Source organism: Corvus hawaiiensis, chromosome 35 (genome assembly GCF_020740725.1).
Source record: "Corvus hawaiiensis isolate bCorHaw1 chromosome 35, bCorHaw1.pri.cur, whole genome shotgun sequence".
NCBI classification, from domain to species: domain Eukaryota; kingdom Metazoa; phylum Chordata; class Aves; order Passeriformes; family Corvidae; genus Corvus; species Corvus hawaiiensis.
Window position 1 is genome coordinate 731,845 of NC_063247.1, and position 22,073 is coordinate 753,917.

Genomic DNA, 22,073 nt, shown 5'->3' on the forward strand with positions numbered 1-22,073 from the left:
AGATCAGGGTGTCATTCATATAGTGGAGGATCATCGATTTTGGAAATGCTTTCCAAACGGGGGACAGGACATGAGCAACGTACCACTGGCAGATGGTAGGAGAGCTCTTCATGCCATGTGGCAGAACTTGCCAGTGGTACTTGCGCATAGGGGCTTGCTGGTTTATAGATGGAATGCAAATGGCAAATCGGGGGGCATCACATGGGTGTAGGGGGATATTGAAAAAACAATCATTGAGGTCAATTACAGCGTACTTCCATTGCTGAGGCAGCATCGAGGGCAAGGGTAAGCCAGGTTCCAGGGGACCCATATCTTCAATGACCACATTGATTTTTCTGAAGTCATGGAGGAGCCTCCACCTGTCCCTGCCTGGCTTCTTTAGCACAAAGACAGGGGAGTTCCAAGGGCTATTAGATGGTATAAGACCCTTGGAAAGCTGCTCTTCCATGAGAGACTCGAGAGTGCTCAGTTTCTCCTGGGATAGGGGCCACTGGTCCATCCAGATGGGGGTATCCGTCTTCCAGGTGAGTTGTGGGGTGGTGCACTCCACAGTGACCCCGACTAAAAATCCCAGAATGGTGGTGGGATTTCAAGTCAAGTCCCCTATTACCTCAGGGCTGAGCCCTCTGGTATATCACCATGTCCCGCAGCCATAGGGAGGAGGAGGAGAGAAGATCCAGCAGGCAGGAATTGTGCAGCAAGATTGATTTATTTAATTATTTTGCAAATTCTTTTATAGACTTTTTTCTTCATAGTTGTCGCGGGTTCGGTTTGTAACCGGGCGGAAACACCAATTTAGTGTAGCGGTTTGGTCCAAAATACTCATTACTGTTTATCTGCTGTGAGATAATGTTGCAGTGGGGATACTGCAACATGCATATATCAAACCAGGAGTCCCGTGGAAAGGAAATATATAGGACAGACAGATTCTTGATAGCTGTTTCAGAAGAGATGTTTATTTCTCCAGCCGCATGGCCGGAGCTCTGCAGAGGAACTCTCCCAGTCACAGGACCAAGGGTCCTTCTGCCCGTGCAGGGGAACACAAACCAACCAATGGGGAACGAGGCTGAGCAGGGGCAGGGAAACCCCGTGTCCGTCCCCTCAGGGCCCCTCTCTCAGGGCTACATGGCAGGGGAGGGACCCCAACAAGATAAGAATTAGGAGAAATGCAAAGCAGGCACCAAACTTGAAAGAATATAAAGAAGTTTATGAACAGACCTAAAAGAGGGGAAAAAAAATTATACTACCTTCAGAACTCTCCTCCTCCCCCCACCTTCTTCCCTTCTCCCACTGACAATGTGAAAAGACAAGATGTTCAGTCTGTTTACCACTTCCATAATAACCTTGTTCAGTCCATCTAGAAAGAGAAGTCTCTTCTTGCTCATGCTATGAAAACAGTATCACAACGAGACAGCCGCCTACTTCCAAATATTGTTCAGTCCATTTAGGAAGAGGAGTCTCTCTGCTCGCATCATGTGAGTCCCTTCCCCTGACTTGCAGCTTTTCCCGCAACTGCTTTCGAGGGTCCACTCTGGAAGTTTTATGGGGTACAATTTTAAGGTTGAGCCGTTCAGAAACAAAAGCAGAGGCCCTTCTCCTTCCCTGGGAGCAAAGGGTCTTCCTCATCTTCATCATTAGGACTATCTCCGGGAGCATCTCTAGGAACTGAGGTTTCTCCTTTCCCGTTTGGAGCAAAAGTCCTCATCAGGTTCATCTCTCCCTGTCCAAACTTCTCATGAAATTACAGCGGCGTCAGCATCTGCCTATCTCAGTGCAGGTGCTTTTGCTTACGAGTTGAACACTCCACCCCCCAGATCTTCATGAAATTACAACGGGATACTCTGATATATCATAGCTTCACAACAGAGTTTCAGCTTTAAGCATCTCCTCTCTCTCTTCCCTCAGGTTTTCAGCTCTTCACAGCAATAAAAAGGGTTAATCTCACCTCGGCCTTGCAGCTTTGCAGCTGGAATGTTGAATTTTTCTTATCACAGTGGAGAGGGGGGAGAGCCGAGCCGCTCCAGCTGCCCACAGCAAGGCAGTGGTGGGGGGGGGTTCCATGGCTGGAACAGGTCCATCGACTCCAGGATGGCCGTGGCCCAGCCCGGCCTGGCCCAAGCAGGGCCTGGCCGGGCCCGCTGGCCCCCACACGGGGCCCGCAGCCACCTGTCCCAGCTCCGGAAACGAGAGAGAGCTTGGAGGGGAAGTTTGCCTATTCTTAAATGTGGATCACAGAGGCGGTCACAACTTTAAGTGGCTTAGAGAATTGTCCATATTCAAACTGGCCAGCTGATAGGTTCTATCAGTTCCCAGAGGAAACTGTAAGCACCCCTTAGCAAGGACATCCCTTCCGGGACTATGCTTGCTAACCTATGACAATAGTCTAATTGGACAAAGGATCAGCCACCCCTTGGGGTGATTGGCTAAAATCCTAAAACATCCATTGTCAAAATATTTTTCTACTGTACTATAAACAAGACTTTTCAAGGCTGCAGGTGGCTGGGTTGTTTACATACTCTGCTACCTCTTCTGTGAGAGAGAAAAGTCTCTCACAGACTTAGAAAATAGCAAGAAGATCCTTGCTAGCAGCATTTTTGTATCTACAGTCCCCCATTGGGATAAAAGGTCCCTGCCCCACAACATAAACCCTGAATTGATGACTGTCTGGGCCCTTGATGACAATGTTATTAGTGCTCTGCATGGAAGCTGCCAACCCCCCTATCCCAGTGACCCACCTGTTTACTGGCTTCAAGCCCCATTCGTCTGACCACTCAGCACTGGAGACCCTGGTGATATCGGCTCCAGTGTCAACCATTCCAGTCAGGGTGGCCGTGGAGTCCCCATTGCGCAGTCTGCAGTTTATAGTTGGTTTTTCCTGTCCCACTATTTCCGCCCATCATATGGACGTTGTCCTGTGGTACCGGAGATAGTCTTTTGGGATCAAAACTGCCTGTGTGACCACCTGTTCTTTAGAGAGGAACCATAGCGGGTTCTGTCAGTAGACCAGAATGGTGATGTCACCATCAGACTCCACCTCCTTAACCCCAGGGATGACAACTAACTCAGGTGGGCCTCACACAGTCTCCCATCACCAAAAGGTCATAGTCAATGCCTGTAGATAAGTCAATCTTTGCAGTGATCTGCCACTGAGCCTTGGTGGTGAAGTGAATTGAAGAGGCACTCACCAGGGGAATACGCTTTCCTGCTTCCCTTCACTGTGATATCCTGGCACAGTCACACTGGATAGCAGGGCAGGGGGGGGAAACGGCTTGTAGATTTTTGTCCTCGTGCAGGGCCGTCCTGCACTCTAGCACCTGTTTCCCTGGTTTCCCTGGTGGTGCCATCAGCACTTGTGGCAGTCTGTAAGGGGGGGCTTGGAAACTGGGTTAGATCTTTTGGGGTCCCAGCAGTCCTTAACAAAGTGTCCCAAGCCCCCACAATTGTAGCAGCGGGGCTTGTTCTTAAAGTCTTTGTTGGTGGCCAAAGCCCCCACCACTCCTCCCATGTGTGCTGGCGAAGGTGTTGTTTCTGTGGTTGCCAGCTTTGTACAGATCTCAATCATCTGATCGAGAGTCAGTGTTGGGTCCAGCAGGAGGGCCCTTAACACCTGCTGGCAACACTCACTGGTGTTTGCTCTTGCCAAAACACAGAGCAGCTCTCACTGGGCCTCTATGTTTTCAACTTGCCTTCCCACCGACTCTTAATTGATCAATGAATTTAATGGAGGTCTCTCTTGGGGCCTGCTTAACGTGGGAGAAGCTCACCGAGGGGGTGACATCAGTGGGAGTGAGCAACAATACTCGCTCAGCCATTTTCTTTAGGATTGGCTCTGGCAATTGGAGGGCCTGGTTTTGGGGTATTTCCAGGTTACCTTCACCACAAAGGTGTTCCATAGTTAGATGGTTCCTGGTGGGATCCCTCTGATAGCATGAGAGGAGATCCCAGTGTAATCTCCTCCATGTCCTTTCCCACAGCAGGTATTCTGCTGGGGAAAGGAGACACGACATGATGGTTTTGATGTCTTGTGGAACCAGGGTGGTGGTGGTGAAGGTAGCCTGTACTAGGCTTTTAAAACAGGGGGATTCCCTCCCAAACTCCTTGCCTGCCTTGCACAGCTCCTTTAGATGTGTGTATGGGAATGGCTCCCATTGAGGGTTCCATGCCCTGTTATACAAAACTGGGGCAGCCATAAATCCCCCTTCTCCACCCACCTCCCAGTTCTTGCCACTCCTACTTCCGGCCCCAGGAGCCTGGAAACTGGAAGGGGCAGCGTGGGAACATGGAGTGGGTTGGTTCCCAGGGGCGGGGCCACCAATGGAGGGGGCAGGAACTTGGGTGGAGCCCGTAGCCAGAAAGGGATTCCCAGAGACAGGGAGGGACCCAATGCGATTACACCCATCGTTGTCACAGGGGGCGGAGACAAGGAGGGGCTGCATATTTCAGCGGGAAAATGGGACAGGGAAGGGTACAAAATGGCGGATCTGGCACGCAGTCGGTGCCATTTTGTGGAGCCACCGGGGGGAGCACAACTGGGAAAGAAGGCATCGGCTGAAAGGTATGGGGAGAGCTCAGGGCAGCATGGCCAGTGCTGTCCTGAAAAGGGTGCTGAGGGGACCTAAAGGGGTCAGAGGGACGGTAGCCCTTCTGCACCAGGTGGTGGGCTACACCTGATCCCCCCCGAAAGGGGTTAGTGGCATGAGGGGCACAGGGAGAGGACAGAGACAGAGGGGCAACTTCAACAAAGGGATTCAAACTACCCGACGCTCCCAACTCGTTCCCTGCATCCTTACCGGCTTTATAAATTAAAGCAAACAGAGGAAAAGACTTTCCCACCAAATCATCCCCATTTCTTTTAAAACCTGTTGACTTCTCCCCCACTTTGTCCCAGAAATCAAGCGATTTAACTGATTTAACTGACACATTAGAAAAAAAATGAAAGATCCACTGCACAAAATGTTTTAAAAGACCTTTAGAAAACTTAAATTTTCCTGCTTTAAGGGAACCCACAACTTGGATGTACACCTCCCTTTGGGGACAGGACAGCTTAGCACTCATCTTACCCAAAAAAAACCCTCACCCACTACCAAGAGGAAGGGAAAAAAAAACCTCAAAGGTGTCTCATGGAGCTCACCAAAATGCTGAGTCTCTGATTCCGAAGCTCGCACGGGAACAAAAGAAGCTCTCGGCAGGGTCCTCCAACTTCGACTGGTCCCTCTCCCCAAGAGGGGTATCAGTGGTCCCTCAGAACAGGTCTGATAAAAGTTGGATCTGTCTTTGGAGGTGCAGCTGCCCCGAATGCGAATTCCTGACAGCCTCTGGCTGTCAGGTACACTTTCTGAGACTCTCCTCAGAGGTCCTGTTCAGACGCCACGTGATGCGATGCATGAGTAGGGGGGGTGGAAAGAGCGTCATGTCCGTCCTGATTGCGTCTTGGAGCAGCTCAGGGGATGCTGCACAAACGCACTCAGACACACTCTGACACACCTGTTGGGGTTTTAGGAGTTCTCCTATTTTCTTTTACTCTTAAAAGAATTTTCCCCATATATGTTGCCAGGTGGACAAATTACTGGGTGCTTAAGAAAAACAAAAGACCTGGCCACAGCAGGAGGGTTCCAGCTGGCTACACTCTTTCACCTCGGATTTTCTGGTGTAGGGTGGCAGATGCTGCAAGATTTGAACTGGAAAAAGGAGTCAGGTACAGCCCCTGGCTGGCTGGTGTTCTTGGCGTTCAGAGGGAGAGGAGGGCTACTGTCATTGTGAAGGGAGTTTCGTCGCTGCTGCAGGCTTCTGCTTTTGGCTGCCTTCCTTGTACCATGAGTGGATCTTGCTCGCTGGAGTGGCTGTTGCACTGGGACCCTAACACCCCACCTGTTGGGGTCCCTCCCCCGCCGTGTAGCCCTGGGAGAGGGGCCCTGAGGGCACAGACACGGGGTTTCGCTGCCCCTGCTCAGCCTCGTTCCCATTGGTTGGTTTGTGTGCCCTGCGCGGGCAGAAGGACCCTTGGTCCCGTGACTGGGACAGTTCCTCAGCAGAGCTCCGGCCATGCGGCTGGAGAAATAAACATCTCTCTGAAACAGCTATCAAGAATCTGTCTGTATATATATATTTCCTTTCCACGGGACTCCTGGTTTGATATATGCGTGTTGCAGGATCCCCACTGCAACAAATGGTGGAGAATGCGGGCAGAACGATCCCCGATCCCTAAGCGACTGATTTGTGTGAGTAAACCCTGGAAACTTTGGATTCCTCTTCTTGGTTTTGCTTTGCTATTCCATATCTAAACTATGGAGGAACCGTGGGAAGACTCTTGGCTCTCAGAGCCGCATATGGACATTTATCTTAAACTTAAAATGATTCTTGAACAACGATTTGTAAATTTTAGCTTGATTCAAGCTCAAAAAGAACTGAAACACTTCCTGGCATGGTTGTTTAAGAACTTTTTCTATGTTTCTTGGGATTTAATTCTTACCAAGGGCTTTTGGAAAACCGTTTGGACACAGTTAATACTGGACTCAAAATATATGCCGATGGAAGAATATTTTCGTGAATATTATTTAGTTACCGAAACTGTTGAGCAATGTCAGCTGTGTCCTGGTGAAGGGAAGCGTGGCGCAGGGACCGTGCGGCCCAGGCCACGTGCACCGAGTGCTCTGAGAGCAGCAGCGAGGCAGTTCCCGCGCGCGGGCGGAGCCACGCGAGCCGCAGTGTCGGCGGCGGAGCGAGGCGCGGCGGGACCCGGCGGTGCCCGAACGGCCGCGTGCAGCGCGTGGTGGAGCGAGCCCCGTGAACGCCCGACCGAGAGGGGCGGCACGCGGGCGGCGGCTGGCGGCGATGGCGATGGAACGGAGCCGCGCCCAGCCGAGACGCGCGCTGGAGCAGGGCGCGGGGGGGTCGTCGCTCGGGGGCCCGGCCGAGACGTGGGTGCAGCGCCCGGCAGCGGCAGCGAAGCTGCGACCAGAGGAGGCGACGCACGGAGAACTGAGCGGCGTGGCCCGGCCCGGCCCGCGCAGCCCCGAACGCGACCCCGGGAAGAGCGCGCAGGCACCAGCAGCTCCGACAATTCCAACACGGGAGCGACCGAAAGAGACAGCAAAGACGCAGCGAGACAGAAAACAGCAGCCACTCGGAAAAAGGAAAAGATCATAGCAACTAAGACCTTAGGGATAGTAAAATGGTATAATGTTAAGCAAAATTATGGTTTTATAACAAGGTGTGACAACCAGCAAGACATATTCGTGCATAGAACTGCTATTAAAAAGAATAACCCTGAAAAATGGATCCCAAGCTTGGGAGATAGAGAGGTGGTGGAATTTAATATTGTACTAGGGAGAAAAGGGTTACAAGCATCGCAGGTCACTGGGCCTGATGGTGTTCCTGTAAAAGGCAGTATATATGCAAAAAATCGTAGTCATGTTAGACAGTATCTCCATTGTAAGCCCCCCCTACAGTTTCCCTTTCCTAATCCCACCTTTCCCTTTTACCCTATGTCCTATTACCCCCAGTGTATTCCCAATCCGTTTTTTCATCCATGGTTTCCCTCACAAAACCATGCTTTTGCCAATTGTTTCCCCAAAAATCCCTTTCCAATGCCGAGTGGGGGATGAAAAGGGGGAGGGAAGAAGTTAAACCCTCTCCTGCCTCAGTTTCCCCACAAAGCATGCTCAGAGAATTCTGTCTCCCTTCTGTCAGCCCTAAGATGTTCCAGAGAATCTGTTTGGACATTTAAAGACTCAGGAGGGTGGCTTGTTTTGTTTTGAAACTGTTCTTGTTATGTTTATCCAGTTGTTTTCATTCTCCTTTTATTAAAATAAAACGGGTGAGGTGTTGGGGTCCCTCCCCCGCCGTGTAGCCCTGGGAGAGGGGCCCTGAGGGCACAGACACGGGGTTTCGCTGCCCCTGCTCAGCCTCGTTCCCATTGGTTGGTTTGTGTGCCCTGCGCGGGCAGAAGGACCCTTGGTCCCGTGACTGGGACAGTTCCTCAGCAGAGCTCCGGCCATGCGGCTGGAGAAATAAACATCTCTCTGAAACAGCTATCAAGAATCTGTCTGTATATATATATTTCCTTTCCACGGGACTCCTGGTTTGATATATGCGTGTTGCAGGATCCCCACTGCAACACCCACCTTACCAAAAGAGGGATTCCTTTCGCTCAGGTGCCTCAGGGAAAAACCCCAGGATGCCAAGCCCACCTTTCCCTGCCCCGCTGGGAGCCAGGCCACAGCTGCTCTGCCTCTGCCGTTTCTTCGAGCCTTTGCTACTCTGTAGCTCCGCATGCTCTGCCTGCTGAGACCTCCTGGGGTTCCCGCTGCAGCTCCCAAGTTTGATACATCTCTCCTGCCACCCAGGATTTGTGCTCGTCCCTGCTGTTCCAGCCTGCTGTTCCTGAGGGTCCAGCTGGGCACTGGGATCGGCTGCCCATGGGGTTTGTGAAGCCTTTGTTCCATCCCTTCCCAGAATCCCAAGCTGCCATTGCCACGTGCTCCCCGAGCTCGCTCCGGAGCGCCCCCTGCAGCCGCAGGGGAAACAATCGCACCTGCCCTGCTCACCGGGAGCCGCCAGTGCCCCTGCCAGCTGCGAGCGGAACTGCACCAAAGCAGAAAGTGCCTGCAGCCGAGAAGGCTGGCACTGGGTTTGTGGTTCTGTTTGTTACTGCCATAGTTATTGTTGTTTGTTTGCCTTGTAATACATATATATACATATATATATATATAAAAGTAAAGAACTGTTATTGCTATTCCTCATATCTTTGCCTGAAAGTCCCTTAATTTCAAAATTATAATTTGGAGGAAAGGAGTTTGCATTTTCCATTATAAGGGAGGCTCCTGCCTTCCTTGGCAGACACTTGTCTTTCAAACCAAGACAACCCGTAGTAGGTGGATACTCGCTGCCACTCACACACACACACAGTTGGATATCTCCTGCAGTGTTGTTGGGGACAAAGAGGCGGGAGAGGTCCTTTGTATGGAGTTCTGAGGGGTTTATTGGGGTCCCCGCTCAAAGGGAATCAGGGACAAAGAACACTGAGGGGTCCGGGATTTGATCCAGATTGGCACCGGGGGTGGGCATAACATCAAGAACCTATCATCTGGGGGCCAGGGGGTGGAGAGGATGTGGGGTGACAGGACAGTGACCACTGGGGAAGGCGAGGGGTGAAACAAGGGAACTGGGAGCCAAGGAAAGGAGATCTAGAACATGGACTTAAAAGGGGTGAAAGGGGGTGGTCTTAGACCTCTGAGCCTGCCCACCAGCGGTCCTCCACTGTTTTGGGGTCCTGAGGCTCTCTGGCCAATCCTGTGGTGGACTCAACCACTGCAACAGATGGCGACTGGGCCCAGGTGACCACACTCCTCCCATTGGCCACACCCACCTTCAATTGGCCACACCCACCTCCTATGACCACACCCTCAATGACCACACCCACACAATGACCACATCCACAATGACTGCAGCCCCACTGACCACTCCCATTAACCACACAGATTGACCACACTCCACTGACCACACCCCCTTTATTACCACACCCTCACTGCCCAAACCCTCTCTAATGACCGCACACCCATTGACCACCACCTTGGACCACCACGATTAACTACACCCAATTATCACACCTTACCTAATGACCACACCCACCCCAATGACCACATCCACTTGGTCCACATGCCTAATGACCACCCCCATTGACCACACCCTAAATGATCACACCCCAAAGACAACAGCCCTCCCATTCCCCATACCCCACTGATCACCCCCATTGATCACACCTCAATGTCCATACTCCAGTGACCACCCTCACTGACCACCCAGATTGACCACACCCCACTGACCACCCCCATTGACCCCAACCCAGTGACCGCACCTCTTTGTTACCACCCCCTCACTGCCCAAACCCTCCCTAATGACCACACACCCATTGACTACACCCCTCCCATTGACCACACCCCTCCCATTGACCACACTCACCCTATTGACCACACCCACTCAATGATCACACCCATCCCAATGACCACACCCCATCGACCACACTGTCTTTATATTCTCACCCTCACTGACCAAACCAACCCCACTGACCACACCCAGCACTCTGTGACCAGACCCCTCCCATTGACCACATCCACCATCAATTGACCACACCTGTGGATACAATATTGCTGCTAGCAAGAATTTTCTTGCTTCTTTCTAAGCCCATAGGATACTTTCCTCTCTCATGAAGAGATTAGCAGAAGTTCTATAAACTATGAATACCTGCGACCTTGTAGACTTACGTTTATGGTACAGTAGAAAAATATTTTGACAGTGGATGTTTAGGATTTCTAGCCAATCCAGCCAGGGGGTGGCTGATCCTTTGTCCAATTAGACTATGAAGAAAAAAGTCTAGAAAAGAGTTTCTAGAAGAATTAAATAAATCAATCTTGCTCCACAATTTGTGCCTTTTGGATCTTCTCTCCTCCCTATGGCTGCGAGATACAGTAATACACACCCACCTCAATGACCACACCCATCCAACTGACCACCCCCTTACATTGATCACCACTACAATGACCACACCCCAATGCCCACACCCACCTCCTATGACCATCCCCTCCCCAATGACCACACCCCTTTATTACCACACCATCAATGACCACACCCTCCTTAATGGTCACTCCTACCCCAATGGCCATCATCCAACTGACCACGCCCCTTCCATTGACCACACCCCAATGTCCACACCCCCATTGACCACACTGTAATGATCACACACACTCCATTGCCCAAACCCACTGACTACACCCCCATTATCCACACCCACCCCAATGACCACACCCCCATTGACCACGCCCCTCCCATTGACCACCCTCAATGACCACACCTTCACTGACCACACCTTCACTGACCACACTGTAATGGCCACACCCACCCCACTGACCACACCCACTGACCACACTCCCATTAACCATACCCATCTCAATGACTACACCCCACTGACTACACACCTCCCATTGACCACGCCCACCAATTGACCACACACTCCCCAATGACCACACCCCTCCCATTGACAGCACCCTCAATGATCACACCCCACTGGCCACACGCCAGTGGCCACATCCTTCCTGTTTACCCCAGCCCTACCCTCCCAGCCTGTCCTCCTCCTGTCCCCTCCCTCAGATGCTCCGGACGGCTGCGAATCCCGAATTTCCCTCACCTGCCTCATCCCCTCCCCCTCTGACCACGCCCAACATTGCTTCCGGTTTGAGGGCAACTGGGCCGGACTGACCACACTCCTCTCATTGACCACACCTGTCCAATTGACCACACCCACCTCCTATGACCACAGTCTAAATGACCACTCAGACACAATGACCACAGCCCCATTGACCACCCCCATTAACCACACACATTGACCACACCCCACTGACCATACCCCAGTATTGACCACACCCTCAATGCCCACAACTGCCCCAATGACCAAACCCTCATTGACTACACCCCTCCCACTGATCACAACTCCACTCACCACCCCCATTGACCACATCCCTATGACCACACCCAATCTCCTCACCACCATTGACCACCCTCAATTAGCACACTTCCATTGACCACACTGCAATGACCGCACCCACACTGTTGACCACAGCCCGATGACCACAGCTCCATTGACCACCACCATTATCCACACACATTGACCACTTCCCACTGACCACACCCTCAATACCCACACCCACCTCAATGACCACACACCCATATTGACCACATCCACCTCATTTACCACACCCCCTGTAACGGTATCCCACAGTGGTAGGGAGAAGAGAGAGACAGCAGTCAGGAATCATGCAGCAAGATTGTTTTATTTCATTATTTTATGAACTATTTTATAGACTTTTTTCTTCATAGTCTAATTGGTCAAAGGATCAGCCACCCCTTGGGGTGATTGGCTAAAATCCTAAGACATCCGTTGCCAAAATATTTTTCTACTGTACTATAAACATAGGTTTGCAAGGTCATAAGTGCTCATAGTTTATAGAACTCTACTACTATCTTCTGTGAGAGAGAAAAATGTCGCATGGGACTGGAAAAAAGCAAGAAAAAATTCTTGCTAGCAGCACACACACCCAATTGACCATCGCCCAATGACCACACCCCTTTATTACCACACCCACACTGACCACACCCTCCTTAATGACCACTCCAACCCCGATGACCATACCCCATCCACCTCACCACACCCACTGACCACACCCCCAATGACCACACCCCACTGATCACCCAGATTGATGACACCCCATTGACCACACCCCACTGACCACCCACATTGACCACCCTCAATGGCCACACCTCAAATGACCACACTGTAAAGACCACACCCACTCCATTGCCCACACCCACTGAGCACACTCCCATTACCCACACCCACACCAGTGACCACACCCCTTCCATTGACCACACCCCACCAATCACAACCACATTGACCACAACCCTCCCACTGACCACATGCCATTGACCCCGTCCAAAAAACACCCCCAAAAATAACCCCAAAAAACCCAAAAATACCCTCAAAGAAACCCCAAAAATACCCCCAAAACCCACAAAAATAACCCCAACCCCCCCCAAAATAACCCCAAAAATAACCCCAAAAAACCACAAAAAAACCCCAAAAACCCCCCAAAAAATACCCCCAAAATAACCCAAAAAACCACCCCAAAATAACCCCAAAAAACCCCCCCAAAATAACCCAAAAACCCACCAAAAACCCCCCAAATAAAAAAACTAACAAAAAAAATCCCCAAAACCCCCCAAAATACCCCAAAAATCACCCAAAGAACCACCCCAAAAATGGGCAAAACCTGCCCAAAATGGCGGACAGACACTGGGGGAGAGGCCGGGTGACAAAAAACCCCCAAACCCCCCCCCCCAAATACTCACAAAATACCCTAAAACACCCCCTAATAAAACCCCAAAAGAACTCCAAAAAAACCCCTAAAAAACCCAAAAAACTCCCCCCAATAACACCCCCCAAAAACGCCCAAAAAACCAAAAAAAACCCCAAAAGGTCTAAGAAGAACCCCCAAAACAGCCCAAAAACACCCTCCAAAAAACCCCCCCAAAAACGCTAACCCCCCCACGCAAAAAAACCCCAAAACCCCTGAAAAACCCCCCAAAATCACCCAAAAAAACACCCCCAAAATGGGCAAAACCAGCCCAAAATAGCAGACGGACACTCGGGGAGGGGCCGGTGACAAAAAAACCCACAAAAAGCCCCCCAAAACCCCCCAAAATACTCCAAAAATATTCCGAAAATACCCCCAAAAACTCCACTACGTTTATTATCACCCCCTTACTTCCCAAACCCTCCCTAATGACCACACAGCCATTGACCACACCCCTCCCAGTTTCCTCACCCACCCCACTGAGCACTCCCACTCAATGACCACACCCATCCCAAAGACCACACCCCATTGACCACACCCCCTTTATATTCACACCCTCACTGACCAAAAACAACCCCAATGACCACACCCAGCCTCATGACCACACCCAACCCCATGACCACACCCACTGAAATGACATTTATCTCAATGACCATAGCTCCACTGACCACAGCCACACATATGACCACACATTCCATGATCACACCTCCTTTTTTGCCACATCCTCACTGACCACACCCACCTCAAAGCCAACACCCCTCCCATTGACCACACCCCGCTGACCACACCCCCTTTAGATTCACACCCTCACTGACCAAAACCAACCCCAATGATGACATCCAGCACTCTGTAACCAGACCTCTCCCATTGACCACACCCCTCTCATTGGCCATGCTCCACCCCATTGCCCATGCCCACAGAATGACCACACCCCCATTTACCATACGCATCCCTATGACCACACCCAACCTGATGACCACACCCAACCCAATGACCATGCCCACTCAAATGACACCTATCTAAATGACCACAGCCCCACTGACCACAGCCACACAAATGACCAGACCCTCCATGATGACACCCCCTTATTGCCACACCCTCACTGACCACACCCATCCCGAAGGCAACACCCCTCCCATTGACCACACTCCAATGACCACACCCTTTTGTTACCACACCCTCACTGACCACACTCTTCATAATGACCACACCCACCCAGTGTGCACACCCACCCCAGTGTGCACACCCCTCCCATTAACCACTACCTCCCCAATGACCACACCCCACTGACCACACCTCATTGACCACACCCCACCAACTCCCCTCCCTCAGTGCTCTGGATGGCTCCAAATCCCGAATTTCCCTCACCTGCCTCGTCCCCTCCCCCTCCGGCCACACCCAGCACCGCTTCAGGTTTGAGGGCGACTGGGACCAAGTCACCGCACTCCTCTCATTGACCACACCCCTCCCATGGAGTACATTCACCTTCAATTGACCACACACACCTCTTATGACCACAATGACCCACCTCAATGACCAGCCCTATCCCATTGACCACCCCCTTACGTTGACCACACCACTACAATGACTACATCCCCATTAACCACACCAACCTATGACCACACCCTCAATGGCCACACCCCCACAATGACCACATCCTTAATGACCACAGACCTATTGACCACCACCACTACCCACACACATTGACCAAAACCCAATGACCACACCCCCATATTAACCACACCCCAATGACAACACCCCCTTTATTACTACATCCTCAGTGACCACACCCCCTAAATTATCACTCCCACCCTAATGATCATACCCAATCCAACTGACTAAACGCCTCCCATTGACTGCACCTCCATTGACCACACCCCCACTTACCACTCCCATATTGTCCAAACTCTCCCTAATGACCACGTGCAGCCAAGTGATCGCACCCGCATTGACCACCCTCAATGACTACACCTCCATTGACCATACCGTAATGACCACACCCACCCCATTGCCCACACCTACTGACCACACCCTCAATGACCACACCCACATAATGACCACACCCTCAATGACCACACCCATGTAATGACCACATCCTCAATGACCACAGCCCTATCGACCACCCCCATTAACCACACACATTGACCACTCCCCACTGACAGCACCCCCATATTGACCACACTCTCAATGCCCACATCCACCCCAAGGGCCACACACCCATTTGACCATCCCCATTGTCCACCATCATGGACCAGCCCAATTGAACACCCTCTAAGACCACACCTCCATTGGCCACTCCCCCCATTGACCACACTCTCATGACCACACCCACACCATTGACCCCACCCACTGACCACACCCTCACTAACAACACCCACCCCATTCACCACACCTCTCCCATTGACCACAGCCCAATGACCACACCGCCTTTTTTACCACACCCTCACTGCCCAAACCCTCCCTATCGACCACACACCCATTGACCACACCCACCCCATTGACCACATCCTCATAATTATCCCACCCACCCCACTTACCACACCCCACTGACCACCCCCATTGAACACCCTCAATGACCACACCCCAATGCCCACACCCCTATTGACCACTCTCAATGGCCACACCTCCATTGACCATACAGGAATGACCACACCCACCCCACTGACCACACCCTGATGCCCACACCCCCATTGATCAGCCCCATTAACCACACGCATTGACCACACTCTGAAGACCACACTCCCGTATTGACCACACCCACCCCAATGATGACACCCCAATACTGACCACACCCACCCCATTTACCACACCCCCTTTATTAACACTCTCACTGAGCACACCCTTGATGCCCACAGCCCCACTGACCGCCCATATTGACTACCCCCATGGACCACCCCCAATGACCACTCCCCACTGACAACACCCCCATTGAGCACCTTGATTTACCACATCCACTTGGATCACCCCAGTGACCACATCCATTGACCACACCTCCATACTGACCACATGCAGCTCCAATGATTACACTCTCATATTGTCCACACCCACCCTAATGACCATGTGCAGTATAGAATATCACATGTTCCACTTGTCAGAGGAAATAATTTCAAGAGAAGAGGCTATGTAACTAATCTGATTTATTGCTTAAAATAACAAAATGCATCAGTCGAGGCGTGAGATTTTACAATACCTCCAAATAATGGCGATTAGTCACAAGATTTAAAGTTACATCATAATTTATAACTTTCTAATCCAATAGGCACTTAAAACAATACTTTATTTTGGATTTATGACCTATCACCTGGGGCACTTCTCACTGCAATGCAGCTGTGTCTTGACCAATAACTTCTCATGCCACGTACACACAGATGTCTCTATTATACCATCTACATTCTTAACCTATATAAAATCACACTATTATATTTAAAACCCTCCACCAGAACACCCAGTGTACATTTTTACTTAAAACTATAGGAACACAGGCTTGTGATCCTTTTGCTTAAGATCTATAAACCTCTGTCAATTTAGCCAGACCTAGTCTCTTCCAGGGCTGTAAATCAAAACATCCTTTAAATGCAAGAGTTTCTACTCCTGTCTCCCACAGTGCAGCCCAATGACCACACCCCAATTGACCATATCGTAATAACCACACCCCACCCCATTGCCCACACCCATTGACCACACCCCAATGCCCACACACATGCGTATCGACCACACCGCAAGGACCACCACCCTTTATTACCCCACCCTTTATTACCACACCTTCCTAAATGGCCACTCCCACCCGAATGACCATACCCCATCCAATTGACCACACCCCTCCCATTGACTGCACCCCATTGACCACACCCCAGTGCCCACACCCCATTGACCAAAACTGCATTGACCACAATGACCACACCCACTCCAATGCCCACACCCACTGACCACATCCCCATTAATCACACCCACCCCAGTGACCACACTCCCAATGGCCACACCCTCACCACACCCACCAATTGACCACACACTTGCTACTGACCACACCCCTCCCATTGACTGCACCCCAATGCCCACATCCCCATTGACCACCCCGTTGACCACACCCCACTGACCATACCCTTCCTGCGTCCCCCCAGCCCCTCCTCCCCAGCCCATCCTCCTCCTATCCCATCCATTGGACACTCCAGATGGCTCCAGGTCCTGGATTTCCCTCACCTGCCTCGTCCCCTCCCCCTCCAGCCACACCCGGTACCGCTTCTGGTTCAACAGCGACCTGGCACGAGTGACCACACCCACCTTCAATTGACCACACCCACCTCATGACCACACCCATCCCATTGACCACCCCCTTATATTGACCATCTCCACCCCAATGACCACACCTCCATTAACCACACCCACCTCCTATGACCACACCCTCACTGACCACACCCACACATGACCACATCCTCAATGACCACAGTCCCATTGACCACCCCCATTAACCACACACATTGACCACACCCCCATATTGACGACAGCTCAATGACCACAACCCCTTTATTACCACACCCTACCTGACCACACCCTCCTTAATGACCACTCCCACCCCAATGACCATACCCCATCCAACTGACCATACACCTCCCATTGACTGCACCTCCATTGACCAAACCTCACTGACCAAACCCCCTTGACTACACCCCAATGCCCACACTCCAATGACCACACCTCCATTGACCACAACCATTGACTGCACCCCACTGACCACATCCTCCCTAATGACCACATCCCCATTGACCATATCCTGATTGACCACACCCCCTTTATTACCACACTCTCGCTGATCACACCCTCAGTGCCCACACCTCCACTGACTACACCCATTTACCACATCCGCTTGGACCACCCCAATGACCACATCCATTGACCACACCTCCATATTGACTACATGCAGCCCAATGACCAAACCCCATTGACCACACTGTAATGCCCATACCCACCCCATTGACCACACCCCTCCCATTTACCACACCCCTTCCACTGACCACACTCCTCCCATAGATCACGCCCTACCTGTTGGCAATTGAAGCATGGACCCAGACAGGCAGGGGATCTGAATCATTTATTCAAAGGAATGAGCTGCTTTTATACACTTTTCTAAGGTGCAGTATTTCCTTATATGGTAATCCTCACTACCCTGTGACCTATCCCGTGTTGCCACATCAGCAGCACACTTCCTTCTGTGGGATGATCACTCACTGTTCACCCGTCCGTCAGCTCCCGGCAGGCTCCTCTCCATAGGGGTCTGCCATGTGGCACCTTCTCCCCACAGGGTCCGGTGGAGACAAGCTTCTCTGTGCTGCCATGTGCTCCTTTGTGCTGCCATGTGCCTCTGCAGGCAGGTCTTACAGCTCACAACCCAATTCTATCTTATTTCTCCCCATAAATCCCCCTTTTTTGTTTTATACAAGTAAGAATTATGAAACAAAACACTTCTAACATTAGAACATGTTTGGCCCACTGCCCAAACCAAATAAGCTCTTACAGTGTTACAGTGAATAAGTTACAGTGAATAAACAGATTGAACTTTGAGGAGCAATGTAAATTTGTCTAAAACTTTTTCTATCCCTCAGAGTCTGCAACTGCTGGGAGGTCCTGTTTCACACGGAAGACTCAGAAAGTCTTTCCCAGGCAAAACTTCCAAATTTACTTTGAAAGAGGGTCCAGCTTTGAAAAGATCAAATCAACAAGTCAAAGTGACTTGATTACACTTTTAGAGCAGAAAGAACTGGGTTTGATAGTATAATCTCCAGTATACCAGGGCTAGGGCTTGGCCAGAGTCTTAAACCTCGACCGAGAGGGTTTCCCTAAAATACTTATAAAATTGCCTAAAAACCTTATTAATATCAGTTAGGAACATGACTTCAGGAGAGTTTATGTTCCCCACAAGCTGATTATGAAGCTGGAGTACCCAAGGCTGGTCGGACCACTCTTGCAGGTAGCCATCTTGGACTGGAATCTGTGGAAACACAAGCATATCCTCGCCCCCAGGTTATCAATGGAAAGGGGCCTTCCCATTTTCCACATTCAAGATTCTTAATGAGTACCTCAGCTTTTTTTAAGTGAGCTTGTGAACCTGAAAAAATGTCAATGCTAACATGTACGTATTTAAGCCTCCCAAATTCCACAACGTGGGTAACATCCATTTGCCATAGCTGGCAACAAGAGAGCCCCCGGGGGTTTATCCCCACGCCCAGTGCTGGAAGTTGATATTGTTGGCAATTAGGGCATGTCACCACTACCACTCTTGTTTGATCTCTCTTTAATCCAAATATTCTCATTAGAGCGGGAATGTTCTGATGAAAGAAATGGTGGCTCAATTTAGCCTGTTCCAAGGTATTTGGTAAGTTAGGGATTTGGACAGGCATCGCCAGAGCATCTGCTCTCCGATTCCCCTCTGTGATTGGTCCAGGTAGGTCAGCATGTGATCTTACATGCAGGACATAAAAGGGGTGCTCTCAGTGGGAGACCAAGTATATTAACTGTGAGAGTAGCCCAGGTAAGTGTGGATTTGCAACCTCCTTTAATAAGGCGTGTTCTGCCCTGGCAATTATTCCAGTCACGTAAGCCGAATCTGTCACCACATTAAATGGTTAGTTGAACCTCTCGAAGGCCCTGATGGCAGCTGCCAGTTGTGCCACGTGCGGAGAACCGTCTACTACTTTAACATCCCACTCTTGGGTCAGAGGATCCCGCCAAGTCATCACCGACTCATGGGATGATGCAGAGCCATCTGTGAACACAGTCAGGGTAAAATTCCCTTTAAGGGGACTTGTCCAGGGCGAATTGGAGGTGCTCATTTTTCTGTAACAAATGTTCTAAGTCACCAATCGTTAATGGAAGGTGTATGCATGTAAAATCGCATCCCGCAAGGGTACGGAGGCGAGCTCTGGCCTTGATGATCAATTGAGCCATACATTCCTGCGGCGTTGTTATGCTCTTAGATGGTTGATGTGGCAGAAAGACCCACTCTGTAATAAGAAGAGGATCCTTCTGCACCACGTCCCATTGGAAAATGAGGGAAGGGTAGTGTGGTGTCTTACCCAAAATGATCAGACTATAGGGTAAGTCTGGTCTAGTCTGGTGTGCTTGCCTCAAGGCTAAGGCTAGCTGTACCTTACCGATTGCCTCCCGGGCCTCTGCGGTGACAGTCCAGGGAGAGTCAAGGTCCTCGCAGCCCCTTAGCAGCTGGAAAAAAGGTGTGAAGTCCTCCATCATGAGTCCCAGCAAAAGACGGACCCAATTGATGGACCCACAGAGTTGATGGAAATCTCTTAGGGTCCTCGGGTTGTCTCGAATGGTAATCTTCTGGGACACGACGGTCTTTTCCCCGATGCGAAGACTCAGATAGGTCAATGGGGTGGTACACTGTATCTTGTCAGGGTGTATCTCAAAGCCCTTTTCCTTGATGGCATGAATGGTGTAGTTTAATGTCTTTTTCAGTTGGTCTTCATTGGGTGCGCAGATCAAGATATCATCCATGTAGTGAAGGATGATTGCTCTAGGAAATGTTTTGCAGATTGCGGACAGGACTTCCGCTATGTACCACTGGCAGATGGTTGGGGACTTCTTCATGCCTTGCGGCAAGACTCGCCAGTGGTACCTGCGCATAGGGACTTGCCGGTTGATAGACGGGACAGAGAAGGCAAACCGGGGAGTGTCACACGGATGAAGAGGGATTCTGAAAAAACAGTCTTTAATATTGATGACAGATACTGGCCAATGCTGGAGGAGCATAGAGGGCAATGGCATGCCTGGTTGGAGGGGACCCATGTCCTCAATCACCTCATTGATTTTTCTGAGGTCATGGAGGAGCCTTCACCTGTCTTTGCCTGGTTTTTTAAGTACAAAAACAGGGGAGTTCCAAGGGCTATTCGATGGAACTATATTGCCTTTGTCCCTCCTCCACTAGGGACTCAAGGGTGCTTAATTTTTCCCGGATCAAGGGCCACTGGTCAACACACACCGAAGTGTCGGTTTTCCAATTTAGGCGTGGGGTATTGCACCCCGCAGTGGCCCCTACTGAAAATCCCAGGGTGAGGGAATCTCAAGGCAAGTCCCCCATTGGGACAATAGGTCCCGTCCCCACAGGGTAAGGCCAGTGTCAATGATAAACAGTCCGACTGACGCAATGTATTTGCCCAGACCCTCGATAAGAATATTATCAATGCTCTGCTCAGCAGCAGCTGTCCTCCCAATGCTGGTGACTCTCCCACCTACCAGTTTCATTCTCCATCCCTGGGGTGATTCTGTTCTAGAGACAACCGTCACATCGGCCCCCGTGTCTACCGTGCCGGACAAGCTGACGATGTCTTTGTCATTGCGCAGGCAGCAGTTGGTGGTGGGTTTGTTCCATCCCACGAGTTCCGTCCACCACACGGAAGGTGTTCTGCAGCACCTGGATAGTCCTTAGGAACGATGATAGCTTGAGCAACCACCTGTCCTTCAGCTAGGAAGAAGGGTAGGTTGCAACAAGCTGCAAAAAATGTAACAGTCCCGTCCGAGTCAATTTCCTGAACACTGGGTTCAATGTAAAGTTCTTGTGGACCCCATATGGGATCAGTCATAACCAAGAGCTCTGCATTTGCTGGAACTAAAAAAGCCCGTTTGGCCACAATTTGTCTCTGAACCTGCTTTTTAAAGTGGATGGAGGAAGCACTCACCAGGGAAACCTGTCATTCTAGTTCCCACCTTTTCAAGACTTTCTCGTTGTCAAAGCTAGCAGGCTTGGGGAGCTCAGCCATTAATTTTGTGTCATCGCACGGTGCCACTCCGCACTCTGCTTCTGGTTTCCCTGGTTGTATTGTGGGTGTTGACAGTGTCTGCACGCTGAGCACTTAGAGCAGTCTGCAGGAACAGGCTCAGAAGGTTTATTAGGTGTGGGGAATTGGTGAAAACTTTGAGGCTTAGGACAGATTTTTGCAAAGTGGCCAGGGCTTCCACAATTAAAGCAATTGCGTGTGTCTCTGCAGCCCGATGGAAGGTTCCCTGGCCGGGAATTCTCCATAGCTTCCACTACACCCCCCCCAGCTTATTTGGATGGTGGCAGTGTCCAAAGGAACCAGCTTCATACACGCCTTGATCACGTGATCAAGGGTGGGAGGCGAGTCCAGGGGGAGTGCCCTCAACACCAATTGGCAGGCT